The sequence below is a fragment of the Canis aureus genome, chromosome 36 (assembly GCF_053574225.1).
Source record: "Canis aureus isolate CA01 chromosome 36, VMU_Caureus_v.1.0, whole genome shotgun sequence".
In the NCBI taxonomy this organism is placed as follows: domain Eukaryota; kingdom Metazoa; phylum Chordata; class Mammalia; order Carnivora; family Canidae; genus Canis; species Canis aureus.
The window spans coordinates 1,610,642-1,631,328 of NC_135646.1; the positions used below are offsets into that span (position 1 = coordinate 1,610,642).

Sequence of the window (20,687 nt, forward strand, 5' to 3'; positions counted from 1 at the left end):
GGTTCTTAACGGGAGTAAGGAAATCCAGTCATAGAATTTTATGAGCCATTTTGGGTCTTTGATGTATTTCACCTCATTTCCAAACTCCCTCTAGTGTCAGAAAAGAATAAAGTCCGCTGACATTGGTAGTGAATGCTACAAGCATTGATTGGGAAGAAGCAAATGAAGCATTTTGAATGATTTTGAAAAGGACAGGAGAAATCTTTTCATTGTAAACTATGTGTTAAAAATATTTTGAAGTGTTTTTTTTCTTTTTTTAACTTTATTGAGGTATAATTGACAAAATTGTAAGGTATTTAAAGCATACATTTGATATTTCTGTACATGGAGAAAGCATTTCCCCCATCAAGTTAACACATTCATCACCTTACAATTACCTTTTTTAAGAAAATGAGAACATTGAAGTTCTACTGTAAGTTTTATTTCCAATATGAAAAGTTATTGGAAAGAAAATATATACAATAGCTCATTAGCTCACTAATTGTATACAAATTATGAACATTGTGAGACATTCACAGATAACAGGAAGGCACAAAATAAAGACAGAAAACCTCCTTTCTTGCTGCCTTACTCTTGCTCCTCTAAAGGAGTTCCTACTAAAGTCTCCAGGTCAGCTTCAGAAAAAGCAGACAAACAAAATCTTATGCATTTTCCAGTATATATTTACATGGAATTTTGCCTCTTAAGAATTTATATAAAAAGAATCAAACAATACAAAGTGTTTTGCATTTTGCTCTTTCCAGTTGCTCTTAGGAATATTTCTAAAACACCGCCTAATTTTTTGACAGGGACTTAATATTCCTAATTCTTTATTCTAATTTTTGGCAATTACATAGTATTCTTCCATTTGGTTACACTCTAATTTATTTTTAAATTTTCTAAAAAATTTTTATTCCAGTGTAGTTAACATACGGTGTTATGTTCGTTTCAGGTGTGCAATATAGTGATTCCACACTTCCATTTATTAGTCTGTGCTCATCAAGTGTATTCTTAATTCCCATCACCTATTTCAACCATCCCCCAACCCACCCCCCCTCTGGTACCCATCTGTTTGTTCTCTGTAGTTAAGAGTCTGGTTTTTGGTTTCTCTCTCTCTTTTTTTCCTTTGCTCACTTGTTTTGTTTCTTAAATCCCACATATGAGTGAAATCATATATGTATTTATCTTTCTCTGACTGGCTTATTTCACTTAGTACTATATCCTCTGGATCCATTTGTATTGTTGTAAATGGCAAGATTTTGTTCTTCTTTATGACTGAATAATAATCCAGTGTGTGTGTGTGTGTGTGTGTGTGTGTGTGTGTGTGTGCACGCGCATATCACATCTTATTTATCCATTCATCTATCGATGGACACTGAGGTTGTTTCCTTAGTTTGGCTATTGTTCGTAATGCTGCAATAAACATAGGGAATGCATGTAACCCTTTGAATTCGTGTTTTTGTATTCTTTGGGTAAATATCCAGCAGTGGCTTACTGGGCCATGGGATAGCTCTTTCTTTAACTTTTCGAGGAACCTCCAATACAGCCTTCCACAGTGGCTGCACCCAGTTTGCATTCCCACCAATAGTGCACAAAGGTTCCTTTTTCTCCACATTCTTGCTAACACTTGTCTCTTGTGTTTTGATTTTAGCCATTCTGACAGGTGTGAGGCGATATCTCATTGTGGTTGTGATTTGCATTTTCCTGATGATAAGGGATGTTGAGCATCTCTCCATGTGACTGTTGGCCCTCTATATATGTCTTCTCTAGAAGTTACATTCTATTTTCAAGGTCCCATATTGATGGTCTTTCTACTACTGGATATAATGGTGCATTGGATATTGTTGTGCATATATTTCCTGAAAACATTTTTGGGGTATATGCAAGGATGAATAGAACTTTTCTGGGTCTAAGAGTATAAGAATTCATAGTTATTAAAAATATTACCAAATTCCACCCCCCCAAAGTAGCTCAACTAATTCATTCTTCTAGGTATTAGCTTTTTATTACCAATTTTGGTATGTTAAAAATGAAACTAATGGTAATGGAGAAATAAGGAAATCCTTAATCTGAAATCAAAAGTAAGGATTTTTTTGTTTATAACAGATTTCACCTGAAGTTTTAATAAGAGAAGTCTGACTTTAAACCATTTATTTAGAATTTACTTACAACATCCTATGTGATACTGAGGTGGTCTCTTGGTGTGATAAGGTATATGATTGTCTTTATTATTTAAAGGTACAGACATTTTTGATGTGAAAAGATATTTTTAACTGTTTAGCAAATAAAAACATTTGTTATTAATTTAACTGGTGATACGTTTAAATAGTGATAAGAAACAATTTCCAAATATTTCTCATTTGCATTTTGCCTTAGATATCAACATATTTCTATTCAAACTAAAAATGTTTTGTTCACTGGGAATTTTTAACCACATAATGTCAAATGTACCACAGAAAATCTTGTTTTAGTGGAAAAACCTAATTTACTTAGTTGTCATCAAATGACATTTTATAGAGCATGCCAATTTAAGTCCAAACCATATTACTATTGTATTTATTTTATTTTTGTTAAAATAGGATACTGATGTAAACTACGTAATCGCTACATGAACAAAATCAACTATCAAGAGTCACAAGTAAAATGAGGTCAAGTTTTGTTTCAAATAGCTACAGACAGTTTTTGTTCAGAAATATCAATATTACCCACCTAAGATAATTATCCACCACACACATTAGAAGTCAGTCTCTGAAAGCAGAATAATGGCTGTTGTTAGAATTTTATATGTACAATACACACATGCTTATGCTCACACATACCAGTTAACCAAAATTATCAGGCAATAAGCATTAACCTTATTTACCAGTTTTCTGAAAAACTCACTTCTATTGGCTGCATCTCTAAAATTGAAATATTAGAAAATATGTCTTATAAGATATTCATATATGGATCTATATAGACCCAAATTGGCTTTCCAATTTTATTTGTCTGCTCAGGCTGCCCTAAAAAACACTGTAGGCTGGGTGGCTTGAACAACAGATATTTATTTTCTCACAGTCTGGAGGCTGGAAGCCCCGGTCGAGGTGTCCTCAAGTTTGGTTTATCTTGCAGCGTCTCTCCTTGGCTTGCAGATGGCTGACTCTTGCTTTTCCCCAAAAGACATGTGTCCTCAGTGAGATTACTTCCCTGGTGTCTCTCTGTAGGTCTTGGTCTCCTCTTCTTATGAAAACACCAGTCAGATTGCATTAGGACCCAACCCTCTGGCCTCATTTAACCTTAATTTCTTCTTTAAAGTACCTATCTCAGGGGTAACTGGATGACTCAGCAGTTGAGAGTCTGCCTTTGGCTCAGGGCATGACCCCAGGGTCCAGAGATCGAGTCCCATCGGGCTCCTTGCATGGAGCCTGCTTCTCCCTCTGCCTGTGTCTCTGCCTCTCTCTCTGTGTCTCTCATGAATAAATAAAATAAAAAATTTTTAAGATAAATAAAGTACCTATCTCCAAGTATGGTCACATTCTAAGGAACTATGGGTCAAAGCTTCGACCAGATAATATGTGGACACAATTTAGTCCATAATATGAATCGATAGATCACACTAAGCCATAGTGTTACCAATTATCTGAAGAAAGGAATTTGCCTACACTTATTAGGCTTAGCTAATGTCAGCAACTAAGAATGAGCTAGTGTGTGCACAGGATAGGACAGGATAGGATAGGAATCATCCATTCTTGTTTTTTAGCATGTTATATTATCACAGAGTATTTAGAGTATCAGTATCATAGAGTAATAGAGTATACAGTGGAGTATATTTTCAGAAGTGGCAGAAAGCCCAGGCTCTGGAGTCAGAATTTAAGAGTGTCTCAGTTTCACTACTTATTAACTGTGAGCTTAGGCAAAAAAAAAAAAAAAAAAACCCAGCAAAACTCTTTCTGCCTCAAGTTCCTTACCTTACAATGAAATAAAAATAGGGCCCCCTCATAGGGATCGTGCAGTATTAAATGAGTTCATCCATGTACAGTGCTTAAAACAGTGCCTGGTATTTGGTACAGGCTTCAAGTCTGCTAATTTTGTCATTGTTGTTGTCAAGAATAAGTTAACCGTAGTGTGGATACCGGAGAATTTCTAGGGATCAGGGAGTGAATTAAGTGGCAAATGGTAAGCAGGGAAGCTAAAAACCAAGGCATATATAAGACAGTGTTTCCTTTGTCAGGTACATGGTGATATTTTGAGGTTAAAATAGTGAAGTCTCTAAACCAGAGCAGTCTGACATGCAGTAGGACGTTTTGACTAGGTCATTCTGACACGGCGTTTTGACAACAATGACATTTTGATGTGATCATTTGATCTTAATTACATAAAGCAGCTGCTTCAAAATGTAGAAGCCCTGTGTTGTTACCAAATAAAGTGTGCAGACCAGACACGCCTGACTCCTCCCTACCACCGAGCAGGGTTACCCCCGACAGCCCCCCTCCCTTCCCAGGATGTGCGTTTCAGTGCTGTGGGCATCCTTATTCTTCATAATTTAACTGATAATAAGTACTTTTGCCATTGCAATATAACCAGAAAGATAAGTTCAAGATTCTTGGCATGTTTTTCATGTTTTCTCACACTCTACTTGGGAGCGGGAGCATACGCCTGGTTTCCCCTGGTTCCCTGAGCCCTCTATGACACGGCATTCCAAGGAAGCTGCAGTGGGGTGGGCTGTAGCTCAGTTCAAATGCAACAAAGCTCTGTACCAAAGATTAATTCTGGACCAAGCCATAAATCCAAACCAAGGACAATAGCACAACCTTTTATAGCAAATTGACAATTACAATTTGACACAAGCAAAATCATTAAATCAGCATTCTATCTCCAAAGAAAACCTAATAAGATACAACTTAAGAAATGGTGCTCATTAGAAATTGGACAAAAAATTGATGGAGAATTGATTTAATGGGTGATCTGTGGGAAGCCTGTCATATCATGGCTGTGCATTTTTACAGAAAACCATAGAGAATGCAGGGTGAATAGCATCCACTTGGGATGGCATATTTTGGAGGTGTGCACTGCAGTAGTCCTAGAGCAAAATTTCTACACAACCACTTTAACCCTCGATACCTGAGCCTGTCTGCAGACCCTCTCCTTCCAATGCAGGTCCTCACTCCCTTCTGAGTAATAGCTTTGAGATGGACAAAGCTGGGCCTCTGTCTAACTAGGAAAGCTAGTCAAAGGTATTGGTAACCCTTCATGTGCTGAGAGTTTGCTTTTATATATTCAACTAAACAGGAATCTTTTTTAATGAAGAGAGAAACGTTAGGTCAATCTTACTTTAAAAAAAAAAATCCCTTGATTCCAGGACCAATTTTATGGCAAAGTTCAGCCATAATGTTTTTAAAAACTGAAACAGACCTCAGGATATTTGTTTCGGCTTCTGGAGAGCAAGCAAAGTCTCCTCTTTCCCTCCAAAAAGGGAAAGGGGAGCAAAGCAAGCAAGACACAGAACAGGTTGTCCCCTTATGTTGAAATGGTGCAGCCTTGCTCAAGACCCACAGTGAGGATAGGAAAAATCATGCAGCTCACAGTCTGCACAGCTACAGGGGGCTTGTGTTTGCCTAAAGAAAGAGAGCTTTGGGGCGCCTGGGTGGCTCAGTGGCTGAGTGTCTGCCTTCTGCCTAGGGTGTGACCCCAGGGTCCTGGGATGGAGTCCCACATTGGGCTCCCTGCATGGAGCCTGCTTCTCCCTCTGCCTCTGTCTCTGCCTCTCTCTGTGCCTCTCATGAATACATAAATAAATAAATAAATAAATCTTTAAAAAAAAAAAAAAAGGAAAGAGAGCTTCATCCTGTAACTACAAAATCAGGTCACATTCCTGTTTGATTCTTTTTTTTTTTTTCCTGTTTGATTCTTAAATTAGTGACTCTAAGCCCTTCCTGAACTCGCTTAACTGGACAGAAAGCTTTCCCTCTCAAATGTGTGTCGCAGCTGCTTCTGTGAGTTGGCCAAAGGTCTGGTCCAGGACCCAGGGACTATTGACTCCTCTTTCTCTGCTCCTACCTGTGGTCCTGCCACCTACTCCACAACCACTCCTGTGCCCTATGACCATTGTCCTGGCCTTACCTGGCAGGGACCATTGGCTCTGAGGGGAACTGCACTGATTGCTCTGCTGCTACTTCCAAATCACAGGACTGGCCCTTGTCCCTCTTCACATCACAGCTAAAGGCAGGTGTAACTTCTAACTAGACCTCTTGAAGGCTGGGAAAGAAAGGAAGATGGTAGGGTAGACAGAGAAAGAAAGGGATGGGCAGAGAGAGAGAGAGAGATGTATGCCAGCAATCCCCAGACCTCTCCTCAAAAACGCACACAAACCACATGAAAAAGATTATCCATACAGGCCAAAATATCCTTAACAACAAAGAATCCAGTATTACATGGGCCCCATTATCTAAGCGTGTTACAGTACATTTAGAAATCATAAATAAAAAGAAATTGAAAAAAATCTCAGTGCATTTATCTTTAAAAATCTTCACACTGCTAAATAATCCATAAGAAATGACTGAAAATTATAAAGTGAATGGCATCAAAATCAGTACATATCAAAAGATAGGAGAGGGAGCCAAAATAGGTCTTACAATTAGCGTAAGAAATCCTGGACCAACAGAATGGATCATGTAGCAAACAAAACAAAGTTTCTGCCACATGGTAGAGAGACGCCACATCGCTAATTTTTATGGATAAGTTTTAACACACCTTCTGGAATTAATAATTCCTACTTTATCTAAATAGCTTCTGAGATCTGCAAAGGTCATATTTAATCTCCTTCTGTCATTTCTTCCTCGAGCCTTTTGAACTCTTGTTTTAAAGGACACATAATTTATTTATCTCATTTCATGCAGAGCTATTTATTGAAAAGTTCGGATCATTTCAAATAACGTTAATGTGCATCTTTGTTTTTACTCAATTTTTTTAAAATTTAAATTCAATTAGCCAACATATAGTGTATCATTAGTTTCAGAGGCAGAGGTCAGTGATTCATCAGGTACATAGAACACCCGGCGCTCATCACATCGCTACCCTCCGTAATGCCCATCACCCGGTTACCTCATCACGTCCCACCACCCCCCTCTAGCGACCCTCAGTCTGTTTCCTAGAGTTAAGAGTCTCTCATGGTTTGTCTCTGTTTATTGTTTTTCTCCTTTTTTTTCTTGAAATGTTTTTCCTTAAGTCTGAAGCATTTTTTGGTTTCATTTTGTTTTGTTCTAGATTGTTGCTTCTCACATTTGGACGAGGGTGCTTTTCCTGGATCAACTATTTCCAGGAAAGTAGATTTGGGTGGAACCAGAGCATCCGAGTAGCTTGGACTTTGGTCCACTGGTCTTTCATCTCCAGACATTTTCCTATCAACATTCTCCACCAGGGAGTTTGATTCTGCTCAGGGCACGTGGTCTTCCCAGCTTGGATTCAAGGCGGTGTGGCCAGCCTTGACCAGAGGCATGGCAACTACCCTTTCTCCACTCTCGGGCTACACTGTCAGCTTTCTTCTTGCAACAATGCCAAGTCTTCATCTTTCTTCTTGCAACCTCATCTCTCCTTCCCTCAGACACTTTCCTCAGGCAAATTCTCACAGCTTCCCTATTGCCTCTGAGGTCAGAGGCAAATCTGCAGTGGCAGGTAGTGGGCCTTCTCATCCAAACCATGTAGCTGTCTGGCTTCTTTTGTTTGGGGTTAGGAGTTCTTCCTATTTTTAATAACGAGATTTCTTTGTCTTCTGTTCTCCTGGTTGCTTTTGATTGGCTTCGGCAGGGAGAAGCAAGAAGACATCTTTCTACCACTATCTAAAACTGGGAGACCCCATCATTACTTTAGTCACCTGGGATTGGAAACCATACAGATTTTCTAGCCCACAGATCGACAACCAAGTGATATGTCTTATGGAATTGGTGACACTAATTTTACTTTTTATTTAATTTAAGAAACTAATTTAACAAATAAATAGAATAGAATATGAATTAGTGCTGGGTGTATATTACTACCAATTTTTTTTTTACTACCAATATTTTTAAAAGGTGATCTTCAAGCCAGATCAAAATGTTCTCATAGCTGGGTCAAACAGCCTCATCACGATGTCCTTGACATTAAAGCAGCCACATCAAAACATAGAAGCATCAAAATGTCATGTGCCTGCTGATAAAACGCTCCATATTACCATGGAGGAAATAAACTTTACTCTTTAGTGGGCATGAGCATTTGATGCCAAAGAAATAGACTTGTAATCTCAGGCAGGTGTTGAAAAGGTTACACATATAAACTTGTCCAAACTCCTACTGGATTTGCACAAAGGCTTGAAAAGAACACCAACCAGGACTCTCCTTATGCTTCACCAGGCCACTGGTGGGGACTGTTAGGTTTATCAGAAATAGTTACAGAAGATATTTAGAATCATACCTCACTTTCCTGCTACACATCTGCCTAATTGCATGTTGGAGTCACTTTGCAGAGTTAAAGGCATGATTAAGGTTGACTTGTAAGTGATGATCAGCTGCAAACTTGGAAATCAGGATTCCCATTAAGACAGTGGGCTAGCTTTACATATAAGTGATGTGGGTAGTTTACTTTCAACGAGGAAAGTGCCCTGAATCATAAGATCTCCCTTACTGGATTCTCTCCTTTGCCTAGAATTCCAATGCTGGTCATTCCTTAAATTACAGGCATCTAAAGAAGTTTTTGTTTGTTTGTTTGTTTGTTTTGCTTTGTTTTCAGTTGAATAAAGGCAGGACACCTAGTAAAAAAGAGGAAAGCATGCCATTGGAGTGAGACAGATACTTAACCTCTTGACCTTCAATTTTTCCTTTGCAATAATGCATGGCAATGATGGCAGTAATAATAGCTAACTTGTAGATTTGCCAAGGGGAATAAGTTAAATGACACAATAAAAACATCTAGGAAAATGTAGGTGGTCAGAAAATGGTAGTTTTATAGCTCAAAATATCTGGGACAGCATACTAAATTATCAATTATCTAAAAAAAAAAAAAAGGTACCATTCTAGTTTACCAGCTCCTTAAAGAAGCATGTCAGAGAAGCTGGGATAAAACATAAGTTTAGAAGAAGGAAGAGGGAAAAACTAGTATGGGACACTTCTAACTATCGGAACTTCTGATTGTCCACTTACACCCAAGGCTATTAGAAGACTTGATACCCAGGGCAAGAGGGAAAACAGCAATTATTAAGCATTGACCCAGGAATGAATCAGAACGCTTTGGGGGAATGTATGTGAAGCAAAAACACTCTGAGTCTAAAGGGAAGGGAATAAGCAGAGGGATTTAACAGGACCAGTTAGGAGAATTCAAGACTTTTACCATGGACAGCACAGAATCCAATGGACTAGGTTTGGATGACTCTGCAAGGGATAAGCTCTTGACTGTAAGTTGCACCTCTAGGGTTTGGTGTCCCGGTCTAGAAACCATGGCACTTCCAGATCTTTCTCCCTCTTCCAAGTTCTAACAGGAGAACAGTTAGGATATATAGGGAAACTTATCTAAAATAGTACCAGCTCATATGAACAGCTTGTGAGTCAATAGGATGTACTCAGGAGTATTTACTTCATTTCACATAAACTACTGCTCCAAAGGCACCGAACAGAATGAACTAGTAACCTGGAAGCCACATTCTACCTTCCCTTTGAATATACAAATCAGCACATACCCTGACATTGCTTGAAAATAAATGCATATTTAGAACACATACCAATATATACCTAATATACTTTTACATAATAATCCTGTCCGTGAAATACAGGTTTTAGAAATGTAGTACTCTATATTCGTAATTATTTGACAATGCACACTTCCCCTTGTGATTCAGGATTCTTGCCACATCCTCATCTTGAAAAATAACTTCAGCGAAATCGCTTTTATTCTATGGTGCTCCATTTCTTTAAAGTGAGGTCATTAACACCATAATTTTCCATCAAACTTGTGTACCCTGCAAAGCTGAACTTCACAGATAGTTGTGCATGTTCATTCTGGTTAGCCATGAAAATATATAAACACGATTACATACGTATATAGTTAAGAGCATAAGCCTTCATGTTGCTATAGTAATACCAAGGGCACTTCTGTACTAAGGCCCGCAAACACAATTATGTTAGCAAAACACTTCAACACGGTTACATTTTACTTTGAATGCATCAAGTTGACGTCTGAAGGTCCTGTGAGCGAAAGCACTAAATAAAGTTCTCATTTTTATTAAAAGAGCAAAATCTCTTCCAACTGTTCCCCAGAAAAGATGGGAAATGATTCAAAATATCAAATCTTCATCATATGTGTCAAAGATAAAATAGACTGTATACTTCTTTTTACTCTTGTTTAGAAGAATGAAAAAAGGGGAGAGGGAACCACATGAGTAAAATTATAAAGTTTGAAAGAAAGCTTTAGGGAAATCAACTTTCATCATAATTATTTTCTCTGAAACAAGTTTCTTGTGCCAGATAGATGTTCTTTCCTTTAGAAAGCTTACATAAAAAAAAAAAAAAGAAAGCTTACATATATATTGTGAGGAACTTGAGGTTCTAAGCCTATTTAACGTACCTAGGACAATGATTATTACTTCTTAGGGTTTTTTTTTCCCTCCCTTAGGTATTTAGCAAATATGATTCCCTTTACTTAGACCATTTGACCTTCTTATTTATACCTTATATTTTTCAGAACAAAATTCTTTAATTCCAATAGAAAAGAAAGTTAAGGAATTCAATGTTCTGATATATACTTGGTTGCCTCCTGATTAACATTTGTCCATGAAGATCTTTCTAAAAGATCTATGTTAAAAATCTTAGTAAAACAATAGTGTGAATTTAGTTGAGTTTTAAAACAGAATTGAATTTTGATAACTGAGTATTTCCCAGGGCACAGGCCATCATTCCAATCCTTATAGCAGTACCTGCTAAAAAGAAATATGAGAGATAGGAATAAATGTGCACAACTGTTAGAAAATAACCTAAAAGTGATAGGACTTAAAAAAATAATATCTTGTGGTTTTCTTTATTATTCTAAAATTTATGATGAATTAAAAATATTTTTTTTAAATTGAAGGCTCTGGTCAATTGGTTTTTAGTTAATTGATGTTTTACAATATGTTAATGGTAAAATATCTCTTTCATTGGTAGGCATGGCAACAAGAGTGGAGAATGCTAATTAAATCTAAAATAAAATTGTTGGGCAGCCTGGGTGGCTCAGCAGTTTAGCGCTGCCTTCAGTCCAGGGCGTGATCCTGGGGCCCTGGGATCGAGTCCCACATCGGGCTCCGTGCATGGAGCCTGCTTCTCCCTCTGCCTGTGTCTCTGCCTCTCTCTCTCTCTGTATCTCTCATGAATAAATAAATAAAAATTTTTAAATAAGTAAAATAAAATTGTTTTTCAGTCATCAGAAATATTTATTAAGTATTGACCATGGTTTCTTTTTTTTTTTTTTTTTCCTGGAAAATAAACCAACTCTGGCATCAAAACAATAGTATGTTCAATTTATGTATTATGTTATTGATTGACTTTTTTTACTATGATGGAACTTACACGTAAATAGAAAATGAGAACTAGGGTTGATCAAATAGACCAAATAATATTTATAAATATCTCTTAAGATTTGAAGTCAATGGCAACATCTCCAATTTAAGCACACATACAAGGAGCTAAAGTATAGGTGGTTCAATTAACTAATTTTTTAAGAGAATCACTTAAGAAAAAAGATTAGAAACATTTGCTTTTTTTCCTATCAGAAGACTTTGTATAAATTGGAAACATTTTTATCTATGAATAAAGGAATATGTTGCTAAAGAATGCAGAAACACTATAGTGTGTTATAGTAAACAAGCTTTTAAGCCTCTTCATATAAGATATTAAGGAAAAGAAAAACTTACAAAATATAAATGGAAGTTTTATTAGAATTGGGAGTATCTTATTAAAAACCATTTTCTGCCTCTAGTTAGAGGAGGCAGTGAAGGCTTCATCAATCAAGGTCTGTGTAATCTACCAGACTCAGTATGGTAGGGGTGGACCTAAAAGTGGATACAGCAGCATCTCACCATATGTCACTTCTTTAATAACATCAAATACCTAAACATACACATGAACTAGAAAATGCATCTTGAAAATTCTGAGGGCAAAAAATTAAAATAAATCACAAAATCTTCTCAATAAAATTCCCTTATTTTGCTATAAGGAAAGGCCCTCAGAGCCTATTTATTTATTTTTGATTTGAATAAAATTCTAACAGTCTTCAAATTTTATGCACAATAAGAACTCAGTGGTTAAATTTAATTACTTAATTTAGAGTGGGATCAATAAAAAAATGGTGGTGGTGATGGTGATGGTAATGATTCTTTTCCTTTTTTAATTTGTTCAAAGTTGGTAAACTGAGTTTACAGAGCTGTCAATTTGCCCAAGCTCAATCAATCAAATACATATTAAGCATCTATCTACTTCATACAAGATATCCTTCTGAGTGCTTGGGTTACATCAAAGTAGAGAAAAATCTTGATTTTCATGAAGCTTGCAAATGAGAGAAAACAAGATAAATAAGGATATAATGACTAAATAAAATATTTGATATGTTAGAAAGTAGTTATATAGAAAAAGGAAAAGTAAAGTAAAATGGAGAAGAGGTTGTGTGGGTCAAGGTGGGTTGTGATTTTAAGTGGAATATTTAGGATGGGCCACAGAGGTAAAAGCAACATTTGGGTAGACTTGGAATTCATGAAGAAGTTGGTCACATGAAGTTACGGAGGAAGAGTTACAGGCTGAGGGAACAGCTGGACAAATGCCGCAAGACTGGAATGAGTTTTGAATATTCTGAAAAGCAAGGGTACCTTGGCTGACATAGATTGTAGACAAGGTGAAGGAATGACAGGCATCAGGTCAGGTGAAGCTTTGTTGGCCATTGTTAGGACTCTGGCTTTTACTCAGTGAAATCAGGGGCTTTGGAGGATTCAGAGCCAAGAAGTAGTTTTATCCTCCTACTGCTTCACACACCGTGTATAATCTGCCAGAAATTCCTGTTCACTCTGACTTCAAAACAGCCAAGCATTGACTCAATGACCTTCATGGCCCATACCACTCTTATCTCTCAAATGGACTGCTATGAGGGCCTCCTAACTAGGCTCCCTCATTTTACTCTTGCTTCCCAGTCTATTCTCAACCAACAGCCTTGAATAATCTAAAATTGTAAGTCGAATCATCCCCTTCTTTGGCCAGTCAACAGGACAAGCAGCATTGTCTTCCACCGAAATGGGTTTATGGGAAAAGGTGAGTTCAATTTTGAGCATGTTGAATTGAAATGTGTCCAGGACACATGAGTGGAAATAAAAGCCAGAAATCGTATATGTGAATCTAGAATGGGGCATTGAGGTCGTGGCTAGACATTGAAATTTGGGGGTCAGAAATTTGGGTAGCATATTGATGTTTTGTCAAAACAACAAGAACACATTGAGTAGAAGAAAATATTTACAAATCATGTATGTGACAAAGCACTTGTATTTATAACCTATTTTAAAACTTTTCTAAATAGAAAAATAAAACAAAAAATTAATTAGATAATGGGCAAAAGATACACTTCACAAAGAAGATACACAGATGGCAAAATAAGTACATGAAAATGTATTCAACATCATTAGCTACTAGGGAAATGCAGATTAAAACTCCAATGAGGTATCAATACACTCTTGATAGAATGGCCAAAATAAAAAATTTTGAATAAAAAGTAAAGTATCAACTACTGTCAAGAAATTGTATCACTCATATGTGGCTGGTGAGAGTATAAACTGGCACAGCTACCCTGGAAAATAGTTTGGCAATTTCTTAAAAAAAAAACTGAACATGTGCTTAGTATATAACCCTGGCAATCACATTCCTGGGTGTTTATTTTAAAGAAATAGAGAGTTAGATTTACACACAAAAATGTACATGAATGTTTATAATAGCATTGTTTATAATAATTCAAAACTGGAAATTATGCAAATAGTCTTCAACAGGTGAATATATAAACAAATTATGGTACATCCATGCCATGAAATGCTACTCAGTGATTAAAAAACTGAAATAGTGGTTTTGGATGGATCTCAAGGATATTATACTGAGTGCAAAAAGCACATCTTAAAAGGTTATATATTGTATGATTCCATTTATACAGCATTCTCAAAGTCACAAAATTATAGTGAGGGAAAAGAAAGCAGTGGTTGCCAAGCATTAAGTTTCAGAAAACACTGTGACTATTAAGGGTTACTATAAAGGACAGGTGTGTGTGTGGTGATGGAAAAGGTCTCTATCCTGACCATGTTGAAGGTGATTTTAATCTATGCACAATACAATTTCGTGGAACTATATACCAACATTTTAAAGAAAGGATGCATGCAAAAAGTGGTGAATTGAGGTCCATCCCTTAGTTAATAATATGGTACTAACATCAATTTCCTTGTTTTAATAATGTACTGTGGCCCTGTAAGTCATTATCATTAGAAAAAGCTGGATGAAAGGTACATGGGAACTCTTGTACTTTTGTGAATCTTAAAACATTTTAAAATAGAAGTTACCTTTTTAAAAGTTCATAAAGATCAGGGGCATATTGGAACTCATGCACTTTCTGGTCGATTTTTCTGTGAACCTACAGCTACATTAAAAATTAAAATAAAATAAAGGTAAAAATAAAGCTCTAGCAACAGTTTAAAAAATGGTTCAATGAAAGAAAGACTTCCTCCCTACAATGGTGAATGTTGATGGCAACATGTTTCTCTTTATATTGCTCCAAAAAAGCCTCATATTATACATGAATATATGTCACAGAAATAAAAAAATTGTCTTTTAATACATCATCCATGACACATGAGCATAAACTTCTTCCCAACGTGGCAAGTGTCTCATGTCAGATTACATTTTCCAGAATATCTGCAGATGGACTCAGACTATCAACCTCTGCAGGGGGTAAGATTCAGTAATGCAGTGTGTGGATTCTAAAACTCAAGATTTGGAAAATATTTCTTTCCAATCCACTCAAATGAAGTCCAAGAAGTAGTGTAGCTATTTACATAGAGATCTTGTTGTTTGTGTGGCTGTGAAATCCAAATTTATATCATAGTTAACCAAGGATTCTTCATGATTTATAATGACTCCCAAGAAATGGCCATAATCACAAAATTGAAGGCATATCTTGAATGAGTAAAGGTATCTTTTACAATATTCCTCAGGGGAACTTTTGCCAAAGTTGTTTAGATCTCCATGCATCTTTCTGAATTACATGGATCACAGAGCTCCTGGTGTGAGAAACTGTTTTGTGAGAGTACTCAGCTTGGCATCTTTTCAGAAAGTTTCCACCAGTTAACATGAGAGGTAATAAAAAAAAGCCGCTTGTCAAAGATGTGACTGTCTCAAGACATATTCACACCATTACAGGAGGTTGCCTATCCATTTGCCAAAGGGCCTGTCAAAGCACTTCAGATCTAAGAGAAGGAAGTAAAATTCCACCTGGATCCAACCAATAAATCAATTTATTTGAAAGCTAGTACCATAACTTTGCCTGTAGGAGAAAATATGGAAGAGAAATTTAAGCACATTTATCATGTAAGGTGCCCTTGGGTTCTTACACAGACCTAAGTTGCTATACAAATCATGCTGGTGCTGCAGCTTAATTTTAAAGAGAAACTTTGTGGGAACTACTAAAATCAGCACTCGTATTACGTGTCCACAGTCAATACTGTGCTGGGGAAAAAGGCCTTAAAGCTTGGCCCTGTCCAAGCTCGACTGCACCTGGGGTTTGAGGTTACTGCTCTACACACCTGTGCAAAAGCCAACCATCAGAGCAATGAAAGGAAAGCATTCTTGGTTCTCAAATCTCTAGCATGTTACCTAAACCCTGAGTTCATGGACCCAGGTGTGGTAGCAGTTTTCAGAGTTCAGAAAGGCCTTCAAAAATAGTTCACACAATTTTTAAATATCAGGTTTCTGTAAGAAAAAAAAAAACATGAATGTGAAATCAAAGCTTCTGGTGCCAACTTTTTCAGCTCTTTCATATATGCTAGAGCAAAATTCTTAAAAAAAAAAAAAGCAGACCTTTTAAGGGATACTTAGTGTATCCTCTGTTTTTGTTCCCCCCAAAATAGTATTTAGTCACATCCTCATCTGCAGGAAAATGATGCTTCATAACTGGAGCCACCAACAGGGAGAGATTTCCTCCCAATATCTAAGTAATGGACTCTCTTTCTTTCTTTCTTTCTTTCTTTCTTTCTTTCTTTCTTTCTTTCTTTCTTTCTTTCTTTTTCTTTCTTCTTTCTTTCTTTCTTTTTGTATATTTTTTTATTGGAGTTCAATTTGCCAACATACAGCATAACACCCAGTGCTCATCCCGTCAAGTGCCCCCCCTCAGTGCCCATCACCCATTCACCCCCATCCCCCACCCTCCTCCCCTTCCATCACCCCTAGTTCGTTTGCCAGAGTCAGGATTCTTTATGTTCTGTCTCCCTTTCTGATATTTCCCACACATTTCTTCTCCCTTCCCTTATATTCCCTTTCACTATTATCTATATTCCCCAAATGAATGAGAACATATAATGTTTGTCCTTCTCCGACTGACTTACTTCACTCAGCATAAAACCCTCCAGTTCCATCCACGTTGAAGCAAATGGTGGGTATTCGTCATTTCTAATGGCTGAGTAATATTCCATTGTATACATAAACCACATCTTCTTTATCCATTCATCTTTTTGATGGACCCCGAGTCTCCTTCTACTGTTTGGCTATTGTGAACATTGCTGCTATAAACATTGGGGTACAGGTGTCCTGCCGTTTCACTGAATGGACTCCTTTCTTAGACTGCAAAGGAGTTGTTGATTTCCAAATATTTACCATTATGTTACAATAGACACGAGCTACTCCTTCTGGTTTTTAATACCTCCTCACCTTAGCATATTAGCCACAAAACCAGTTAAACTGAAGCATTTTCTACTTGAACTGTGTAAACGCATCCCCTTTCATTGCCAAAGAAACCTCAATGTCAACATAGGAGCAATCATAATAATGCACTATGAACTCTCTATCCACATTTTCATCATCTGTGTCTACCATTTTAGGATATCTTTCTTTATAAAAAGCATTCACCCTTAATTATATCATCACCAATGCAACTTGGGAGTAGTGCTCATTCATAACTAAGCCTTCGTGTGTAGTCTGGAAAAGCTATTGATTCTGTAGACATTAGATTTGGTTGAGTTATCTTCATTGAAAATAATGACCTGCCTTCTTAGTTGATAAAGTTGAATGAGTATTTGCTAGGTTCATGGGTTGAATTGGATATATAGGTGTCTGGTGTCTGGTGTCTGATAAGGGCATAGCTTAACAGAGCAAGTGAGGAATATAAATTCTGTAAGCAGAAAAGTTGACGTTTATGAGGTAATCATTTCATTGAGATTTCTTGTTTTTCACATTGCTATCATACCAGATGCAGCATACTTGGAAGTCTTCATGATACAAATAGATTTTCAGTATAGATATGATCTCAAGATGTTCAAGAGCTTCCTGGTATCCGAAATCAATGTAGATATTGAAAGGGCTTCATACCGAGCCATGCCTCATAGTCCAACAAGTACTTCCTTTGCTCCAAAAAAGGACCGAGCTTTGTTAAGATTGGCACTGCAAGAATTCATCATTTTCTTCTTAGTATTAGACAGGAAAGTCATCTATTGTGATAGAAATTATATTAGCAGTTCTTGGAGCATTGGATAGGGGTGAAAATGTAGAAATTAATTATAAAGTCATGAGGGGACTTTATGGGTTGAATAAATGGTCTATATGTTGATCAGGTTGGGGGCTATATGTATATATGTATCTCAGATCTCATCATACCTTGTACTTAAAATATGTATGATTTATTATATGTAAACTGTACATATTATGTACAATATGTACACTTATTATATGTAAAATGTCAAACTACAATGTAGTTTAACAAATGAAAAATAAAAATTAATACAGAGCACAGAAACTGACACTTAATATTAATAAATATTTATTAATTTAATGAATATCTTAGGTCTTTGTGTGGGTCTTGAGAGACAAAAAGATGGAAAGACAATTCTTCCTTGTTCTGTTTCTCCAATTTTAAAAGGTTTGAGCACAAAACGTTGTCATGGATTCTATGAAATGCTATTCTCACAACGTAGAGAGTTATATGGACCCAGAGAAAGAAAGGAGCCAAGAAAGTTACCAGAACAACCTAACCCAAATTTCACCGAGAGATGTTACCAAATGCATTAGCAACAATGATTGATTCACTTCTGGATCCCTGGCATAGGTCAGAGAGTCCGGCATGTAGTAAGGCTCATAGATTATAGTGAATGAATGAATGTCTGCATGAGCAATAATCCATACACCTAATATTAACTCTTGATTTAGTAAAACAAAGTCACACTAGGCAGGCCAAATTCTTGCTGAGGCATGTGTCCAAGACTTTAAACAATTTAGCTATATTCCTGACTATTCTTGTCTATGGCAACATATAAGCAAGGGCAACAGGGCCTACCTGTTTCTTTGGTAAATTGTCATGGCCTATGTAATATGGCCCCCATGGAATATTAATATATCACCTCTCTCCTTGTGCCCAACTTGCTTTGAATAATAACTATAAGTTAGAACAGACCTCAGAGACTAATTCTATTCCTTCATTTTCAGATTAAAATCGGCCTCAAGAAGTAACTTACTTGGGATTACAAAATATATTGATAGAAAATTCAATTCTGTGAAAACTTCTAGTTTGGTACTTTTGTTGACCTAAGACACTCTCCAATTAAGAATTTTAAAATTATCTTACCAGGGAAGGAGAGGAAAAAAAAGAGAGCAAACCCTTCCTTGGCTTGCCAAGACCCTATCACAAAGATAGAATCAAAGGCCCCAGGAAGAGAAACGCAGTGGCCACACCAAAGTCTAGTTTTCACATGTTTTTCTTGCTTCCAGCTGCTTTCCTTTCAGACTAGTCCAAATCCCCTTCGGTCCTGTGTGACCGTGCTAATTAATTGTTAACTTGAGCCTTCCATTAACAATCTGCAGGACTGGAAGCCAAAAGAGGAGTGATAAAATATTTAAAAGCCCTTAAGCCTGGGGCACAAGCTGATCAGGGAAGGAGGCAGAAAGACTATTTCCCCTGGTGCCCAGTGGCTAAATTAAGGAAACTGAGTTTGCTGCACTCCTTTTGAAATACTTTCAGACTTGCATCCAATTTTAAAGGCTGGACATCAAAGAATCATGGCCCATTGGTTGGCGCCATTCTGGATCATCCTGCTCCTTATCATATACACTCACAATGCCTTGAGAATAACATGGATTATTTCCAAATGAGGCCCAGATTCATTAGCTTAAGTGAAAATCTTGGGTGAGATATATTTAATGTCATCTTTCGCACATAGCAAAAGTACAACTGAAGCCAGAAAAGACCTACTAGTTAGGCTCAAATGTGTCCAGTCTCACCAGTGGTATTTATTACTAAATGACATCGATTGAGTTTGATTAATTAACTAGGAATGCCATATGTCCTTTTGCTGGCTGGCAAGCTATAGATCAGAGGAAACTTGGGTAGAGGAAGAGAAACAGAAAATGATTCAGCAAAGACAGTTTGATGTCCTTTGTTCTCATCAACTAACATGTTTTGAAAATTGTGTTGGGTGCTAAGGGAGATATTTCAATAATATTAAAATGTTGACTGGGGTGAATCATTGTTCTCTGCATGTCATTAAAAGCCAGTGGGTGGAAATATACAATGTGCCTCTTGCCAGACTTAAGAGAACTTAGTATGTCTCACTTGTTCTGAAAACAAAACGGGGAAAAATTATTAGATTCTGAAGCAAGTATGTGCCACGTTCTCAAAAAGAATTTCTGGGAGCACTTTAATTTCACTCTAGACAATACCTCTTTAATCATGTTCTGAGGGAATTTATAAATTCCCAGTAGATGAAAGCTAGTTTATTTTTCAAATGGAGATGTAGTCACTTTGATTTGGGGTACTGGGATAGAAGGGTGCAATTTTCTTATGAAACAAATTACTCCAGGTAACTCTAAGCCATGAGAACTTCTAAGACACATCTCTGAGGGATCTTTAAAGCATTGTAGATGTCAGTTTCAAGGCAATAGGTGGTTGGCTCCTTAATGAATCCACCATGTGATTCATGCTTTGTCATAGAATGTATGGAAGAAAGTGTCTTAAGTGCTTTACAAATAGTAAGTCATTTCATTTTCATAATAGTCCTACAAGTTAAGAACTGCTATGATTTCAATTTCACAGACTATAGTGAGCCTTGTTGTGGATAATGGACTTACTCAGGTTACATAGCTAATAAGGATTGAATTGGGATTCAGATCAGCATGACCAGCTCGAGTACATTTTTTTTTAAAGATTTGAGAGACAGAAAGAGAGAGAGAGAGAATAAGCACAAATGGGGGAGGCAAAAGGAGAAGCAGACTACTCCCTGAGCAGGGAGTCTGATGCATGGCTCCATCCCAGGACTCTGGGATCATGGTCCAAGCCAAAGGTGAACACTTAATTGACTGAGCCATCCAGGCATCCCTCGAGTCCATGTTCTTAAATATAACAACTTCTCCAGGCCACCTTGGCAGATTAGGAAATTAGGCTGGAAGGAAAGATGCTCTTTGCATTGACAAGTTTTGAATCCTAAATACCAATGATGCTAAGTTATTTTCAGAATTACT

General features: G+C 37.0%; 2 long non-coding RNA genes across 3 annotated transcripts in view; both read right to left on the reverse strand.

Moving 5' to 3' along the window:
* LOC144305944 (uncharacterized) overlaps positions 1 to 20,687 on the reverse strand; it is a 110,642-nt gene that overhangs the window by 57,415 nt on the left and 32,540 nt on the right. The gene's annotated exons all lie outside the window — the stretch shown is intronic.
* The window catches only part of LOC144305832 (uncharacterized), a 29,216-nt gene continuing 11,052 nt past the window's right edge, over positions 2,524 to 20,687 (reverse strand). The window contains exon 3 of the long non-coding RNA XR_013372855.1: positions 2,524 to 8,737. This is a non-coding gene — a long non-coding RNA (uncharacterized LOC144305832). The remainder of the gene's footprint in view (positions 8,738 to 20,687) is intronic.